Genomic DNA, 19,198 nt, shown 5'->3' with positions numbered 1-19,198 from the left:
AAAGAAGAGAAAAGAAGTTTCTGTGGTTTTGTCAATAGTATTAAGGTGCCACAAGGTTATTCTTCTAATTTAAGCAAACTTGTTTCAATGCAAGATTTGAAGATAACGGGAATGAAGTCTCATGATTGTCATGTGTTGATGCAACAATTACTTCCACTTGCTATTCGAGGCATTATGAAAACCGATGTGAGAAATACTATTACAAGACTTTGTATGTTTTTTAGTGCCATTTGCAGCAAAGTCATTGATCCTGCTGAGTTGGATGAATTAGAAAATGAAGGTTATGTGATCCTCTCTCAATTGGAAATGCATTTTCCTCCATCATTTTTTGATATTATGGTCCACTTGATAGCTCATCTTGTACGAGAGATAAGACTTTGTGGCCCTGTGTGTTTAAGATGGATGTACCCTTTTGAGAGATACATGAAAATCCTAAAAGGGTACTCTAAGAATCCTTATCGGCCTGAGGCATCAATTGTTGAGAGATATGTAGCTGAGGAGGCAGTTGAGTTTTGTAACGCATATCTTGATAGGATAAAGGCAGTTGGTCTTCCTCAATCTCGACATGATCAGGGGAGAAGAAGCAAGGGAACACGGGGTGTCATAGTGAGGTCTATGTCAAGAGAAGTTGTAATGCAGGCACATCTATACATTTTAAACAACACGGATGAAGTTTTGCTTACTTAAATGCTCACAAGAATATGCTGAGGAACTTGAATCCAAGAAAGAGTGATATGCAACTAGCTAATGAACATAATAAGTCATTTGCAGAGTGGTTCAAGCGAGAAGTGTTAAAAGATGGCAATCCTTCTGAGACAATACAGAGGCTAGCTGCAGGGCCTTCTTTTGAGGTTTTGTGTTGGGGTGGATATGATATAAATGGTTATTCTTTTTACACAAAAACCCAAGACGATAAGAGTACTATGCAGAATAGTGGGGTGATGGTAGTAGCGAAAGCCATGCATTTTGCTAGTTCTAAAGACAGAAACCCAATGTTGGCGGCAATGTCCTATTATGAAATAATATAAGAGATATGGGAGGTTAGTTATACCAAGTTTAAAGTTCCCGTCTTCAAATGTAAGTGGGTTAATAGTAATGCTGTGCAAGTGGATGAAGAATTTGGATTTGTTTCGATCGATCTTGAGAGGTTTGGATACGGAGACGAGCCATTTATTTTGGCAAGTCAAGCAAAACAAGTGTTCTTCGTTCCCGATCTAGCAAAAAAGAAATTGTCTATCGTGCTTCAAGGTAAAAGGTAAGGAGTTGGTGGAGATGATGGTGACTTAGAGCTTAATCTTGATGAAACCCCGCCTTTCACAACTACTCGACCTAAAGCAGTTGAATTAGATTTGGTAGATGATGACTATGCTGTTAGAGATGATCATTGTGAAGGAATTTGGGAGGATAATCGTTGTAAGCCTCAAATGAATTTTTTGATATTTTTTTTTGCTAAATATACTTAATAATATAATGTTTTATATTAACTTGATATTTTTTATTCTTACATTTATTAATTCATTGTTCTTTAAACAGGAAATGGATGGATCCGGTCAACAGGGTTCTGGTGATGACAACTCTTTTACTAGCCGGAGAAAGGGTAGAGGGCCAATCCATATGAGGCATTTAGCTTTACATGATGAGAGCACACAGCCTATGAGAATTACAGTGGAGTTTGATGATGATCTGAAGCCTATAGGAAAGGATGGGGCTCAATTTACTAGTTATGTGGGTTATCTCGCACGCAGTAAGATTAGCATTGACATTCCTAGCTGGAAGAAGGTGGACAAAGATTTAAAGAAAAACCTTTGGGAGGATATATTGGTATATTGTGCATTGTTTTCTCTACTTGTTTCAATTATAGTTGCTTATTTACTTTATAACTCTATGCTATTATAGTATTGCATGCAGCTGACATTTGATATTCCTGCCACTAAACAAATGAGAGACCGTCTGTTGAAGCAAATTGCTGAACGGTGGAGGGATTTTAAGTCCACGCTTACAAAACATTATATTAATGGAAAAAGAAAGGGTGAGCATCCTAAGCAACGATATTCATTTATTAGTGAAGAGGCATGGGAGAATTTTGTGAAGCAACGTGAAGACCCTGCATTTCAGGTTTGGTTTCTTCAAACATAATTTTTAATCAGGTCATATTTTATTTAACTAAACTAATTTTGTCGATTTGGTTTCATTGTCATAGGCATTGAGTCAGAAGAACAAACAAATATCTGAGCATAATGTATACCCACATACCATGTCTCGTGCAGGGTATGGTGGGTTGGAAAGAAGTATGATGGAGGAACGACTGAAGAATGCACAGATGGCTGCTGCTTCAGATCCTACTGGCTACATGCCACCTATTGAGCGTCCTTCTTGCCAAGAAAAATGGAAGGCGGTGAGGATTAAAAAGGGTCAATACATTACTCCACAGTCTGCTGTTGTTGCTGAGAGGATTGTAAGTAATATTTGAGAATTATGCTTCATTAATTGTTTTTTTCAATTATCTTAAATTGAATTTGTTGCTTTAATGATATAGGATACACTTGAGGAGCAATTATCTCAAGGTACATTCATTCCTCAAGGATGGATGGATATCTTGGCCACTGCTATTGGAAAGGCTGACCATCCCGGAAGAGTCCGAGGGACCCTTAAAGGGATTAGTATTAAAGAATTTTTTGGCTCTGCTTCACGAAGAAGCACTAGATCATCCTCTGCTAACATGGTATCTAAAGAGGAGCTCGACCAACGACTACAGGAAGAAACAGAGAGAGTTCGAGCTGAACTAAGTCAACAACACATGGCAGAGATGCAAAAGATACGTGACGAATTCGATGCCAAGTTTCAACAGACTCTGATGATGATGGGTACGAGTGGATTCCAGATGCCCCGAGTATCTGAACCTTCCCAGATAATAATCACACATCTTTTTAAATCTTCTAAAGATTCATTTGATCCATTTAAACTTATTTAATGTTTCTTAACTAATTTCATATTATGTTTCAGGGTTCACCTGTGATAAAAAGCGGGAAGCGCAGTAATAATCAGACACAGCCACTGACAGTGTCTGACCCTGACCCTAGCCCTGACCCTGTCGAAGACAATGGGATGCCGTGTTCTCTTTATGTGGATTATGAAAATTCACCTATTCATGTTGCTAGTGGTCGAGCATTCATGGGCACAACGATTCACGGCAACAAAATTCCGAGCAATCAAGCAAGGGTGACAGTGGAGAGGATTATTCGTGGTCAGGGGGGTACACCAGTGCCCAATCCTACTGATGAGGTTCGACTCTTGGCCCAAAGCTAAAGGACATTTCATTTTGTGGCCAAAGAGACTTATTGCAAAGCCAATGGTGAAGAAGGCGGCAGCAAAGAAGGCCACAACGAGCACATCATCTGATCCTGTACTCTTGCCTCTTCCTAGTGATGTTGTGCTTATGTATTCCAGTTTAGAGGTTCTTCATTCCATAGTGCCAAACATGGATAAGCCTGTGACTTTCAAGATGCCGTTGGGGGTTGTGGGTTCAGCTATAACATACGACTTCACCATTGACAAGAAAGACCTCATTCAGTTCCTCAACTTTGAGGAGCTTGATATAGCTTTCATGCAGCTCACTATTTTGTAAGTTACAATATCATTTTCTTATTACATATTATACTTCATGCATATCCTAATGTTTTTTACTTGAACAACGGCACTTTAATCAAATCTGTCGAAACGGAGGACTTCAAGGAACATATGGCTTTATGTGTCCTCAAAGGGTGCAGAAAGAATTTAATACTGTGGAAGCAAGGTCAATCTACATTATGACCACAATGACTCAGACCAGAAAGCTAATATATTTTGCACCTTACGTGGAAGGGTAAGTGTATTATTGTATTTGAGATATACAAGCTGTATGTGTCGGGTTATAATTAACATGGTTTGCCTTTTGCAGTTATCATTGGACTCTAATTGTTTGTGCCCCTTTTGACAACAAAGTTTACTGGTTCGATTCACTCTGTGGAAGTCCATCCGAAGAAACTAAAGATGTCATCAACACGTTAGTTTTTATTTATATATTTATTACTTGTGAAGTTTATACAAGCATGCTCTAATATCATTTTCTCGTATAATGTTGATAGGGCTTTTCATTCTTTTAATGTTGTGGCGATTAAACAAAATAGACAAGCACCAACATGGATTCTTCCAAAGGTATATGTTGTTTTGAACTAACTTTTAAACATTTTTGGATGAATTAAAGTTAATGTTTATAATCAATAATGTCTAATATTTAAATTTTATATCTTATTTTTTTAGTACCGTTGTCAACAAGGACATGTTAAGTGTGGATATTATGTCATTCGCTACATGAATGACATAATTGAGACAGGAACGACTGAGAAATTAGATGAGGTAAAGATGAGTTACGTTGCATGACGTTCTTCAATTCATTTCATATTTTTGACTAAGTTTACTATGTTATTTTTGATTAACAGATATTTCAAAATACTACGCCATATCTCATGGATGACATCAACTTGATGAGGGACACTTTATCAACAACATTGGTAGAAAAAATTGAAATTTAGCTTTCAAATAGATAGATTATTTCTCAAAAAATTCATTGTTAGATGTTTTCTCTTAGTTCCCTCTTATATGTACATGTTCATGATTTCCATTGTACAGAGAAGTAGTTACTTCTATTTCAGAATTGTTGGACCTAGCCAATACGTGTTCCTTGGTCTTAATTAACCACCTAGTTCTATTATATTGGCCGGTTCCCTATTTGCGAATTGTGTAAAACAAATTTCAATGCTGTATATATATCAACTAGCTAAATTGATCTTGTTCTGCGTGATCTGCACTGCCTACATTTATTTGGAACTATAAATTGCAGGGTGGTAAAAATGAAAAACAAGCAGAATTTAAAAAAAAATTATTTTTAACGGCGGTTATATGTATAACCGCCGTTCAAAGCATATTCCACGGCGGTTTACTATCTTAACCGCCGTGGAAAATCGATTTTCCACGGCGGTTCAAAACCGCCGTGTTTTCTTTACCTTTCAACGTCGCCTTTATCAACTTCGCCTTCAAAACCGCCGTGAAAAGCCACTTTTAACCGCCGTGAAAAGCCTTTTTTCTGGTAGTGTTTTAAAGAGAGTAATCAATCAAGCCATTATACCATTCCTCATAACATATTGCTAAGGCATATTCAACATAGAATTCCATACACAATCACATAGTTTGCTGAATCACATCATGGCAACATAAATCAAATGACACCTATATATTTAAACAAGCAAGAATGCATTCAAATTATGAGTTCAATGTTACCTCTTGATTAATTACTCAATTCAGCCTCTTTGGAAAATTTTTGCTCCTCTTTGATTTCTTACACAATGCCTGTCAATCCAAGCATAAACACATTCCAAATTACTAATAATCTAAGCATAAACACTAATGCTCAACATTTAACTCAATTAAACCCCTTTTTTCTTATTTTTGACATAATTAAATTAATCTCTTGGGCCATTCCTACACAATTTTTCATGTAGAGTCCAAATATTACATCAGATTTAACAAAGTCACACCCCTTCCGTTTCAAACTGATTTGGCCGAATAGGGTGACTTTAGGTTTCAAAATTTTTATTTTTTATTTTCATGATTTTAAATACTTTTCCTTGGTGTTTTCTTATACAAAAACACTTTTAAACTCATTGGAATTATCAAATCACATTGAAATAATCTCTAACCTCAAAATTCCATAGTGGCTTAATAGGGTATGTAAAACCCTAACTTTGGTTTTCTTCCAAAATTTAATCCAAATATCAATTAAACATGCAGTTCCAAGCTCATATTCATGGTTTCTATCCTTTTCTAATCCATTCTTGAACTAACCAAAAAATCAAAGCATAGGGTTCAGGTTTTGTCATGAAATTTCAACCAAACTAACCCTTAAATCTAACCAAAATCAAGCTTACACATACCTTAATGGATCCTTGCTTGAAGCTTGATGATTTTTCCTTGATTTGGAAGGTTTTAGGTGCTGTTTAAGGGTGAGATTTTGGTTGGACAGAATTTCTCCTCTTTTTCCTATTTTTGGCTGAATTTCATGTATTTAAGGGGGCATTTATAGAGCTCAAGATCTAACCATAAGCCCTCCAAAAAGGCACCATTTTCTGCCACAAAAGGGGACATGTATCCCTCTTCATAGCCTCCAAATTTTAGCTCATGGAAAGTGTCCCTTCTTGATTTTTCTTTTGGATTTTGGGCTTAAATTGGGCTTAATCTCTCTTTACACAATGGACCATGGCTGCACAAAATTCCTGGGCTTTCTTGGCCCAAAATGAACCCCAAAATTGATTAGAAAAGAAGAGGAAATGTGGCTCAAATACAAATATCAATTTTTGACCAAAACTTACTATTTTGGTTACTATTTTTAAAAATAGTTCTGAGCCTCCAAAAATTCATTTCTCTCCATAAAAAATTCCCTTTTAATATGGAAAATCCCCCTAAAAATTTTGAAATTTATCTCAACCTCTAACTTTTTTTTTTTTCTTTGAAATCACGCTTTACTGATAAGATTTTGTTAATAGATATTCTAAAATTAATTCTTGTACTTTGTCACATCCTGTAAAAATTGACCTAGACAATGGATATGAAAAATCAATTCAAGGGCTAATTTGGAAGGTAGACTACCTGACAATGCCAGGCATGACATAAAATCCGAATAGGGTCCGGACTGATATTTTTTAAACTATCAATCCAGGAGGGGCAAAATGAAACAATTTCAAAAAAATTTCAAAAAAATAGTAAAAATAGAAATTAAAGGTTTTGGAACCTCAATTGGGGCCCCAAAGGTGAAAATAGTATGAAAATGGCTTATTATAGAATTTCTTGAAAACAGAGGTTTTTCGTGAAAAATAATTATTTTAAATATGTAGAGCCTCAATAATTCTGAAAAAATATGAAATAATTATTTAAATATTTGATTGAATTTGTAAAATTGATTTCAAGCCCTGAAAGTATAGGAATTAATTTTAGAAAATTTATTTTCAAAAGTCTTGCTAATAAAGCCCTATTTGGGAGAAATTCAAAATAAATAATTAGAGGTGGAGAAAAATTTTAAAATTTTCCAGAATATATTCTTATATTAAAATTGAATTTTTCATGGAGATAAATATGATTTTCAAGGCCTAGAATAATTACAAAAAGTTACAAGTGGATAGTAACCGATAAACTTTAATATTACTTAGAATTAATATTTTATTGTTAGGCCATCTTCTTGGGACTTTTCAGATCAGATTGGGCTTCCATTTGGGCAAAGAAAATCCCATAAAATTCATGCAAAAACCCGGCCTCACATTTAAAATGGATTTAAATCCAATTAACCCTAAAATATCAATGGAATATTCTTAGAATTTGTACACATGGCTTGATCAGAAACTATGGTGCATTTGATGGCAATCAAGTGGCCTCTTAGGTGGCCAAATATCACACCAAAATGGAGGGGGAGGGGTCAGATTTTGTGCTCTATAAATACCCCATAATTACACTCAAATAGCCAAAAATTGACAAAAGTGGGGAGGTGCTGCCAAACTAATTTCTTGAACCTGAAAGTGAGTCTTAGTAAGTGCCTTTGGAGGGAGAAATACCAAGCTTTGATCAAGGATTCATCAGGGTAAGTTTGAGCTTTACTTTAGTTAAGATTAAAGCTTGTTTTGGTTAGAAATTTGAATTATAATCCAAGGTGAAAGCGTTGCCCATTTTTGGTTAGAATGAGTATGCATTAGGGAAAGATAGAGGCCTTAAAAAATGAGTTGAAATTATCATGTTTAAATAGTGTTTGGATTGATTTTTGGAAGAAAACCAACTTAGGGTCATTAATGGTTCAATTCGGCCAAGAGGAGTTCCTACAGTAGGAGTTTGTTTTGTTGTGATTTGATGATTCCAATGATTTTAAAAAGTGTTTTTGTGTAGGGAAACACTAAGGAAAATTGTTTAAAATTACTAGAATAAAAAATAGAATTTTTGAAAGTTATACTAGCCCTATTCGGCCAAGAAAAAATGGAAGAGAAGGAGTGTGATTTTATAAAATCTGATTTGATATTTGAATTTTACATGAAAAATTATGTAGGAATAAACTAAGAGATTGTTGGAATTAAAAGAAAAATAATTATGTCAAAAATTAAAGAAAAGGGGGATTTAAGTAGGTTTAAGGTTAAGTGTTTGTGTTCAAGCTTGAATGGTTGTTAATGTGGCTTGTAATTATACTTGAATTGATAGGTTTTGTGGAGAAGAATAAATAAGAACCTTAAACCCTTGAGAAGAACAAATTGGTTTAAGCATAAGAAGTATCATTGAATCTATAATTTGATTGTTTTTCTTGCTTGCTTAATGTGTTTATGTTGCTTGCTTTGTGTTGGTTGAATTATGTTATGATAATGGTTTACTATGTGATGCTTGATGTGCTTTGGCCAAATGCATAATGATATGCTAATATGATTCTGTGCTTGTTTTCTCTCATGACATAATGCATTGAAGTATTGTAACATAATACATTATGCAAAGTTTGATTAACATGATAGTTATGGTTCATTGCTATTGAGATTTCTATAAAATCTCATCCTTTATATTCCAATATTCACCAACTAGGGGTTGGATCAAGCAAGGAGAAAGGAAAGAGATTCACTTTGGAGAATGATTGAGCTTAATGTTATTGAAGTTATGTTTTGTAATTATTACACATTATTATGTATAGTTACGTATATCTATGAACTATGTTGGAATGGTATATTAATGATTAAGAATGCTTTACATATGAGTAATGATCAAGGAATCATGTTTAAGCATATGAGGTGTGATTCGAAAGATCATACGGATGGGAAAGAAAAGAGAAACCAAGAAGTGCATGAAAAATGGACAAAAATTGACTTTTTAAGGTCCAAATTTGACCAATAAAATTTTATACAATTGGTTGAATTTTGAGTAGAAATTTGTAGGTTTATAGATCATATTTTTATCTTTAAAACAAGTGGTAGAACATTGAATTTGGAGTTTTGTATAAAAAGTTCTACCCTTCCAAAGTTGGGCATAAATCCTGAAAAATTAAAAAATGACCAAATGAATAATGCCATTTTAAGCTAAATCTGGGATTGACAGATGGGTTTTGGATGCCAACGAGTATTTTTTTCTTTAAAGAGCATATCAAGAGTTTTCCATAGAACTTGGAACCATTTCATTTCAATTTTTTTAGAATTAGTTATAAATTTTCAAAATTTGGTCTTTATAAGCATTATAATGAATAATAGCCTAAATTTAAGAAAATTTAAAGTTAAAATTTATCTAACTTAAAGCCATAAGAAATGATCCTAAATGGTTCCAAATGAGATAAAATAAGGTTTAAAAGAAAGGTGTGACAAACTTCGAGGTCTTGGAAATAATTTTATAAACTCAAATAAATAATTTTTCATATTTTTTCAGGAATTATTGAGGCCTTTACATATTTAAAAGAATTATTTTTGCTCAATTTGCACTATTTTTTTTTCAAAAAACCTCTGTTTTCAAGAAATTTTGTAATAAGTTATTTTCATGTTATTTCTACCTCCAAAGCCTCAAATAGGGTTCCAAAACCCCTAATCTACCAATTTTTTTATTTTTTGGAAACTTTTTAGAATTTTTTCTCAAAGTTTTCCATTTTGCCCTTCCTGGACCGATAATTTCAAAAATATCAGTCTAGACTCTTTCTGGATTTTATGTTATGTCTAGCTTCGTCAGCCAGTCTACTTTTCATATTGGCCCTTGACTTAATTTTTCATACCCATTATCAAGGTTAAATTTTGCAGGATGTGATATCAGCTATGCTTAAACACCTAATGTTTTGAAGCTTCACTACCTACATTATCTGTAACTTACTCACATTATCCTTTATTACATTCATTCCTCTTTAGTGACCCCAACTTTTTTACTTTATTGTTTTGGTGTTGACTTGTATTTATAGATAATACTATTATGGAGTTTGGTTTTAAATGGAATCTCGAATAAATAATGGAATTTTCTTTGAATTTTATACCACATGTACCATTGAGAAAACATGGTAATGCTGTAAGGTATCATACCCATAAATTTTATGCTTTGTTTTTGGTCCTGCACTCATACTATCTTATGAATTGCTATTTGTAATTGTTATAGATATTGATGGTTGTTTCTTCTGTAAAGGGAAGACAAAAAGCTAAAATACAAAATGTGGGAAATAAAATACAAGAAAAGAGGAAGGCTTTCATGCAAAGAAGAGTGGTACTTTGAAATTAAATTTTCATTTTTGTGGTAAATGGTAGATTGTTTAGTAAGTTTACAACTTTAAATAAGATAGGCTGGGTCTTTCCTATCAATAATTGCTTGCGATTTTTGTAGATATGTTGTCTATGTTCCCCCACATATTGTTAAGATGAAGAAACCCATCTGTTTGCAACCTTGGGACTTCTCTCCAGAAACTATCAAGAAAATTTTCAAAGTAGCAACAAACTATTATTTAGGCATCTTGCTCCTCATGCTCTCTTAAATTCCCTATTAATAAAACGTGTTTTATTTTTGTTTAAGTAGATTATTGTTTTTTTTATTATTTTTAGAGAAAAAGAAAAAGGAATTTTGATCTTACACTAGATTGTTTGTGCTATTTATTGTATCTTATAGTTTCTCTGAACTCTCTGATGATTTGATTCCTTTTCTATGTTATTAATTATTAGCACATGCTTGATTAGTGCCCTTTGAGATATGCTTATCATGTAATATTTTTTTATACTTTGTTTAGCTGTTAAAGATAAAAATTCTCTTCTTGTTTTCTATTACTTTTATTGTTGTTGTTGTTTTTATCTTTTATTTGTACTTGTAGAATTTGAAAGGTGATAAATATTAATGCTTGCCCACATACAAACACACACAGAGGCTATGAATTTGATCAAGGGATATTTGGTGGATTTCTTCCTGATTTAAGCTTATGATTGACAACCTTTCATTGATTTTATACTACATTTGACTGGGATGAATTATTAAAGTACTATATTGTTGCTACTGTTACTAGAGGTTGGATCTTTGAAGTTGCCTTGTGTGTTTCTTTCCTGCTTTTTGGTTTGAGATGGAAGCAAATTTTATTTTCTTAATTTGATTGTCATGCACTACAACATTGGGTTTTTAAACTTGATTTGACAATGTGCTACCATCTTGTATTTATATTTCCATGCAACTTATAATCTTATGTCATTAATGTTAGAGCAAATGACTAATTTATATTTATTTACTTCTCCTTGTATTATATCTATTGTATATGTGTAGCATCTAGATTGTATTATTATTTTACCCATATTGGGTTTCTATATATATAGTAATAGTAGGGTCTCCTTTTTGGATACCCTAAAATATTCCCAATATTTTTACTGTTTTCTTTCTTGGTATTAAAGCCCTTTCCATCATGTCGACATCCTCATCCACTACATCTTCCAATTCAATAACCCATTCCCCCAGTCAAACTTCCTCTGTCAAATTGGATAGATAGAACTATCTCATTTGGGAGTTTATAATTCTCCCCTTAATTGAAGAAAATTAGCTTGAAAATCATGTTATTTGTACTGACTTGTGAGCTCCTCGCACTGTTTTAAAGATGGGAAATATGTTCCCAATCCTACTTATGAAGCGTGGTTCATAGCTAATTAGATGCTCGTTGAGTGGCTCTGAAACACAATGACGACTAATGTTAGTGCCCAACTCCTCCACTACAAAACTACTCGTGATCTCTAGAATGGTGTGTGTGCACTTACCTAATCATCTCTAAAGTCGTGAATCATGGTGTTTAAGACAGAACTCCATGATACTAGGAAAATGCCCTGAAAATAACTGAGTTCTTGGGGAAGATAAAGAATCTTGCAAATTAGCTCCAACTGGCTAGAGCCCCTATTGCAATAGAGGATCTCATCCTTCATACTTTGAACAATCTTGATGGTGAGTATAATGCAATGGTTGTCAAACTCATCGATCAACCAGATCTTACTTAGGTTAGTGTTCAATCTGATCTTCTTGCTTTTTTAAATCAACTTGAGCAACTTAATCATTTTGCCATTCTCTCTATTTAACCCACAGCTAATGTCGCCACTCATGATGTCCCTGATACTTGTGTTTCTGATCCTGGCTGAAGTTCTATTTGGTATGGTTTCGTGGCTGTAGTCACTACTCTAGAGGGTGTCATAAAGGTTACAATAATAGGGGATATCATGATGGTCAGTATAACAATGATTCACACTCCTACCGTCACTAATGCAATCGTTTTGGATATGTTGCTGCTCAGTGTTATCAACATTATCCTCCATTCGATTATAGTAGGAACCTAGAAAGCTATGGAGAAGCACCTCCTCAAGCATACTATGCTTCTCCTCAGACTATTGTTGATCTGTCCTGGTATATGGACAGCGGTGGCACATATCATGTTACCGTAAATGCTGATCAGTTGGATACTTTTGTCCCACTAGGTAAGACTAATATCTATACTTGTACTAGGGAAAGAATCCCTATTATTGGTATTGGTTCTACTAGATTCTCTACTTCTACTTCTACTTTACATCTTAAGGATGTTTTAGTTGTGTATGCTGTTGCTAAAAACTTAATGAGTGTGCATGAGCTTGTTATGAATAATATTGTTGATGTTAATTTCTCTGATGATTCTTGCACTATGAAGGATAAGAGAAGAGGACAGCCTTTGGTTTAAGGGACTACGAGCCAGGGAATGTATCCCAGGGATGATTTGTTCAGGGCATAGGTTAAAAATCAATTTAACACTAAAATAAAGGCCCTTCAGTGTGACAATGGTGCTGATCACAAGCATTTCATTCCTATTGCTCAAGCTACTAGTATAGAGATGAGATATACATGTCTTTATACTTCACCACAAAATGGAAGAGCAAAACGCAAACATAGGCATGTAATTGAAGTGGGCTTAACTCTTTTGGCCCAGGCTCATCGTCCACTTACCGATTGGACTGATGTATTTCAAGTCATAGTTTATCTAATAAATCATTTACCTTTACTTGTACTAGATGACTCCACTCCTCTATTTCAACTTTAGAAGATTAAAGCATACTACAATAATCTTCAACTATTTAGTTGTGCTTGCTACTCTTGTTTGAGACCCTACAGTACAAATAAGTTTTAGTTTCATAGTCAAAGATGTGTACATCTTAGGCCTACTTCTCAACTCAAAGGCTACAAGTGTCTTAGTGCAATAGAACAAATTTACACCTCCAAACACATGGTTTTTTATGCATCTTTATTTCCATATACTATGGGTTTTCTCAATAAATGGGCCCTTTTAAATGAAGACAATTGCTTCCTTCCTTTTATTGTCACATCATCCAAGATCCAGTCTATTGTCAATGTTCCTTGAGATGATTTACGAGATGAATTAGTCATGGCCACTGGTTCGTTGCACAGCCCAAGTCTAGTGCATAGACTAAATCTATCACATAGCCCAATAATGCTATCTTCATCTAATTAATCAACATCTCATGGCTTCATATCAAAAAATTTTGCAAGTCAATTGGATAATCAAGTCTCAGGCCATTCTAAAATACTAGCTCAAACAAATGTTCATCCCATGATCATTAGGGAAAAAGATGGAATTCATAAACCACGATACCCTTTTGTCGACCTTCTGAAACACAAAGACTTAACCTCTCTCTCTCTCTCCTAACTAGCCTAACCACATAGTGTTCAAGAGGCGTTGATCTCACCTTACTAGAAGGGTGTAATGGTAGATAAATTCGATACTCTATAACTAAATCAAACATTGGTTCTTGTTCTGAGCGCAAGATAGAAAACTTATTGATTACTAGTGGATTTTAAAGACTAGATTTAATGCCGACGGGTCCATTTTTAAACCCAAGGCTCATCTGGTCACCAAAGGATTTTAAAGAGCACCTAGTATTGACTATGGTAAGACTTTGAGTCCTATTATTAAACCAATAACCATTAGAGTTGTCCTTACAATTGCCATCACCTTCAACTGGGAAATACGAGAACTTAATGTCAACAATGCCTTTCTAAATAGTTACCTCAAAGAAGAAGTGTATATGCACCGACCAAAAGGCTTTCAGGATCCTAAGTGACTGAATCACATATGCAAATTGATGAAAGCTATCTATGGGTTAAAGCAACCTCCTCGTGTATGGTTCGATCGACTAAGGCTTACTCTCCTAAGTTGGGGATTCCAAAATACTCGAAGTCATGTTTCTTTGTTTTTTCTTTGGTAGCAAGATCTCACATGTCACATCCCAATTTTGGGCTTAGAAGGATCAGAATTAGCCTGAAATAGGCAGGCTACCAGACCCCTTATGGTAGGAGTTTCTAAGGTTTCCTAGAAGGACAGAGGGATTCTTAATGACTAAATCGCAAAGGAAAATTTTTTTGGGACTAAGAAAAGGGGAAGTTAGAGACTCGGATAAAGTCTCAGGGCCCAAAAATGAGAAATAGAGATAAATATAGGTTAAAGGTTATGTTGGAGGCCTCAATGAGGTAAATTTTGAGTTAAGCCAAACCACAGGCAAAATCATAATTTTGCGAAGTTTTGGGCTAACAAGGGCAAAAATGAAAATTATGTCCAAAAAATCTCAAAAAAATCCCAGAAAATGAGAAATGGTAGGTTAACGCCTGAATGCCTTAGAAAAATTCCAGAAAAATAGGAATAAGGTTCAGAGCCCTATATGAGGCCAAAACTGACAAAAATGCCCTTGGAAGGAATTTGTGGAATTCCTAGGGTTTGACTAATTTTGAATATTATTGAAAATAAATTATTTAAAGTACAGGGAGGCTTGAAACAATTGGAAGAAAAAGGGAAAAAAATACTTGAGGAATTATCATAGGTTTTGAAAACAATTTCGTCCTCAGAAGGCAAAGAAGCTAGCTTTAATAGAATTTAGAGCCTATTTATGTACTATCCAAGGAAAGGCATGGTCAAATATCTAAAGGTTGAATTTTGACTTAAGAAAAATTAGAAAAATCCCTCGTGATGAATAAATAGTATTAGTACCTAAAGACAGATTCTTGGAGTTGTGGATCGATAGAAAGAATTCGATCAAGTTTACTCTGAAATACATATTATTAATTATTTTATTTTAAATAGTATTTCCACATAAATGTATTAAGCCAACAGTGTATTGTGAATTCTCCCATTATAACTGGCTTTTGGTTAGGAGTCAGACATTTTTCATCTTAAAATATGTGATATCTATTATTCCATCGCAATAACGCACATAGATGGATATTAAAAGTAAGTTGGGATCACTGTTGGATAAAATCTCCTTATTCTTGTTTGTCTCTAAATGAAACAAAATAATGTTTCTAAAGGAGATTTATGGATTTAGGAGATCTACATTATATGTTCCCAATATGACGGGGAGAAAATGTGTAGCTAGAAAAGAGAATACATAGAATACATTTTTACTATCAAATGTAGATCCTCAAATATAGTAGTATAAACTAGAAGTTCATAAAGTATTGCATTCATAAAATATTATTAATATCTGCCAGATGTAATTACTGATCAAAATGAGAATTCTTAATTCTTATATTCCAGCTAAAAGTGCTCCTATTCTTGAAAACATGCTAAAAGCATGAGATTATGATCGGTTCCAAAAGGAAAAAAAATGAGCAAATGATCATGATGATCATACTAAGGAGGCATGAATTGCAAAAGAGATTAAGACACAATTGTTTGACCCTTGAAGAGGTTTAATCGTCTGAAAGCAATAAAGAGATCTCGATATGTTATGTCATAAAAGAAAAGGGGACTGATAAAGGAATAAAATTGTCGACAATAATTTTATTGATGATATCATGTGATCAAATGAGGATCTTATATATAATCTATCATGAGATACAGACAGAAAAATGGTTGGCCAACAGAAAAGAAAAGACGCAATGTAATAGGGATTTGTGTATCCCTGGCCTATGCACTTGAAGTGTAATGCTAGTATTATGTAAATAGGCATTTGTACAATATAAAGAGAAATAAAGTCTTGTGGTGGATGAAATTACATGTCTTATCAATTTGGCAGTCTGGTAATAAATGAAATTTTTTCATGTGCATCTTAGAAATATATAACTATAACGTATGACTCACTTTATAGTGAAATTTTATATGAATCCCTGAAGGATTCAAATCCTTGTATAAATTCAAACAATCCAATATATGAATAGATATGGATCATAATGTATGAAAATCCTTAAAGGATTTAAGTTTCTAGAAGCATACAATTATATTCTCAAGAACACTATTCAAGTAAGTTTCTATATGAGATATATGTGGTTAATATTAATTGAAGGAATGATGTAAATATATTCCAACTTGTCTGTTTGTGAAAAGATTCAAAATGAGTTTGTCATCAGTATTATTTATGATGATAGTATCAAAACTCTTGATGAGTTTTCAAAAGTTGCGAATTACTTAAAGAAAAAGTTTGAAATGAAAGCTTTCGGAAGAATACATATGGATAAGTCACATCCATTATGTGGATAAGCAACATCCATTATATGTTTTGGTAGTTGTAAGATCTTTAGATATGAACTAAAGATCGATTTAGACCTCCAGAAGGTAATGAATAAACATTTGGTCCAGAAGTACCACATCTTAGTGTCACTGAAGCATTTATATATCTATCTAGCTATATAGAATTTGAGCTATCATTTGCTGATTAGCATGATATAGTTCTTTATCAACATGAAGATGTTGGAATGAATTTAAAAATATTCTTCATTACTTTAAAGATACCGTGGAGGTAAAATTATTTTATCTGAAAGTATCCAAGACTAATCTTAATGGCTATATAGATAAAGTATTCTTGTTTGATCATCATGTCAAGAGATCATAGTATGATCCATGTGTGGATAAACCATAGAAGGAATATTCGTCTCATGATTTTCAGAAGATCATGAAATTCATATTTGATGTTTTTATCTCATTACAATATTTGGAAGGGTTGTTCATTATATTAGACTTTGCAGGCTCGAAGATGTCAACTGATGTTGCCAAAAGGGGGAGTTGATACTTGATGTACTCTTTTTTCCTTATCTATGGTTTTGTCCTACTGGGTTTTCCTAGCAAGACTTTTAATGAGGCAACATTGCATAGTGTATCAATAAATGATGTACTCTTTTTCTTTCGCTAGGTTTTTGTCCCACAGGGTTTTGTCTAGTTGAAGTTTTTTAACGAGGCACCTTCATATATATTGGACATCCAAGGGAGAGTGTTATGAATATAATAATATCTTTGTGGATGTCCATATATCCCCCATTATCTCCTATATCTCCTATTATTTCTATATCCCACAATTATCTCATATTATTATGTAATCTGTAGATTCTATCAAAGGTGTAAATCTGTGCCTATAAATAGAGGCCATGTATAATGTATTGAGCACTCTTGAATGGAATGAGAAGTACTCTCTCTTGTTGATTCTTTCTTCCTCTGTATGATTCTTCTTTATATTTCTTCTTTATTTATAACACTTAGATTGTTATTAAAACTTTTTAGTAATTATTTTTCTTTATTAGGACCTCATTTTAATTCTCCCTAATTGATATGAAGTTTAAAATATAAGCACATGATTCAGGTAAAAAGAATTATTAAAAAAACACCTAGGAGCACACCGCACATTGATATTATCGTATTCAAATCATGATATATACAAATCCTTTACATCCATAAAAAAAGTGAAGTCATATGTATGCACCTCCTATTTAAATAAAGAAGTTAGATAACTAATTTATAAATATAAAAAAAAAGTTTAATTAGTTATTAGTTTTATAAATAAATATAATTAATCAGAATAATTTATAAAACGAATTATAAAGGGTAAATCACAAAAAAAGACCCTAGAATTTGAAAAACACAGATAAGGACCTATGACAACTTCACCATGGGTTTTGACAACTTCATGACATATTATTATTGTCAAAAGCCATAGTGGAGCTGCCATAGGTCCCTCTCTGTATTTTTCAAATTTCAGGGTCTTTAATTGTAATTTTTTCAATTATAAATTTGAAAAACAAAATGAGGTAATGTCTTAATTATATTTAGCATTAAAAAAAAACATTTTACTGGGGAGTTAAGGCAGGAGGTGTCACATCCCAAAAATTTTTACCTAGCCATAAGAGATTAAAAATTTGGATGAGGGGCAATGTAGGAACTAGACAGGGAGAAGAAATAACTTTTGATGTGAAATCTCAATAAGGTCCGAGTTGGTATTTGTGTAATTATCAATTTAGGAAGGGAAAACGGAAAATTTGAGAAAAATTCTAAAAAATTCCCAAAAAAAAGGAAAATTATAAATTAGAAGTTTTGGAAACTCAGTCGAGGCCCAAAAGGTGAAATTACGGTGAAATCAAATTATTACGGAATTTCCCGTAAACATAGGTTTTCTGGGAAAATATTAGAAAATCATAAGAAAATAATTATTTTAAGTAGTTGCAAGACTCAATAAATTTGGGAAGAAAATGGATAAATCATATAAATATTTATTTGAATTTATAAAATTATTTTTAGGCTTTGAAAACTCAAGAATAAATTTTGGGAAATTTATTTTCCCGTAGTGACACCGATAAAGGTATAATCGGAGAAAATTCAAAATAAATACCTAGAGGTGGCAAAAAATTCTGAAACTTTCTAGATCATATTTTCATGTTAAAAAGTGAATTATCATGAAGAGAAATAAATTTTTAGAGGTCTAAAAAAAATTATGGGTTGTTACTAGTGAATAGTAACCGATCAAGTTTCCAATTGGTTTGAGATAGTGATTTGGTTTGTGGGTTAGCTTTTTGGACCAGCCTAAGCCTTTTGTGGGCCCACATTGAGCCCAATAAAGGCCCAATTTTGTGCAGCTTCCAAACCCCACTAATATTAAAATAAACACAAAATTAAGGGATAAATGTTGGAATAATCTAGATTATGGCCACTTGGGATGATCTGATTATTTTGGCACTTGATGACTGCCACATAACCCCCATGCGGTGTCCATTTTTGGCCAAACAAGGAGGGAGAAGGGCAGACCAAATTTTTGTATAAATACCCCTTGGAAAATACAAATAAATATTAGAAAATTTGGAAAAATAAGGGAAAACTCTGTCGCTGTAGCTCCAGCCCTATTCCCTCAAAATTTTCAAGTGTTTTAGGCAAGGA

The 19,198-nt window shown here is 33.4% G+C and overlaps 1 long non-coding RNA gene across 1 annotated transcript; it reads right to left on the bottom strand.

The window, feature by feature from the left end:
- Positions 1-2,576: 2,576 nt before the first annotated feature.
- Positions 2,577-12,461, bottom strand: LOC114739810 (uncharacterized). Its single transcript, XR_003739641.1, has 3 exons — positions 12,451-12,461; positions 4,814-4,816; positions 2,577-2,714 (listed from the first exon to the last, which is right to left on the bottom strand). It is a non-coding gene; the product is annotated as an uncharacterized LOC114739810 (long non-coding RNA).
- Between the last annotated feature and the right edge of the window lie 6,737 nt (positions 12,462-19,198).

Source organism: Neltuma alba, unplaced genomic scaffold, assembly GCF_004799145.2.
Source record: "Neltuma alba isolate B1F8T4 unplaced genomic scaffold, ASM479914v2 tig00002917_pilon, whole genome shotgun sequence".
In the NCBI taxonomy this organism is placed as follows: Eukaryota; Viridiplantae; Streptophyta; class Magnoliopsida; order Fabales; family Fabaceae; genus Neltuma; species Neltuma alba.
Note: the sequence above shows the minus strand (reverse complement) of the source record. Positions and strands in the feature narration are given on the sequence as shown.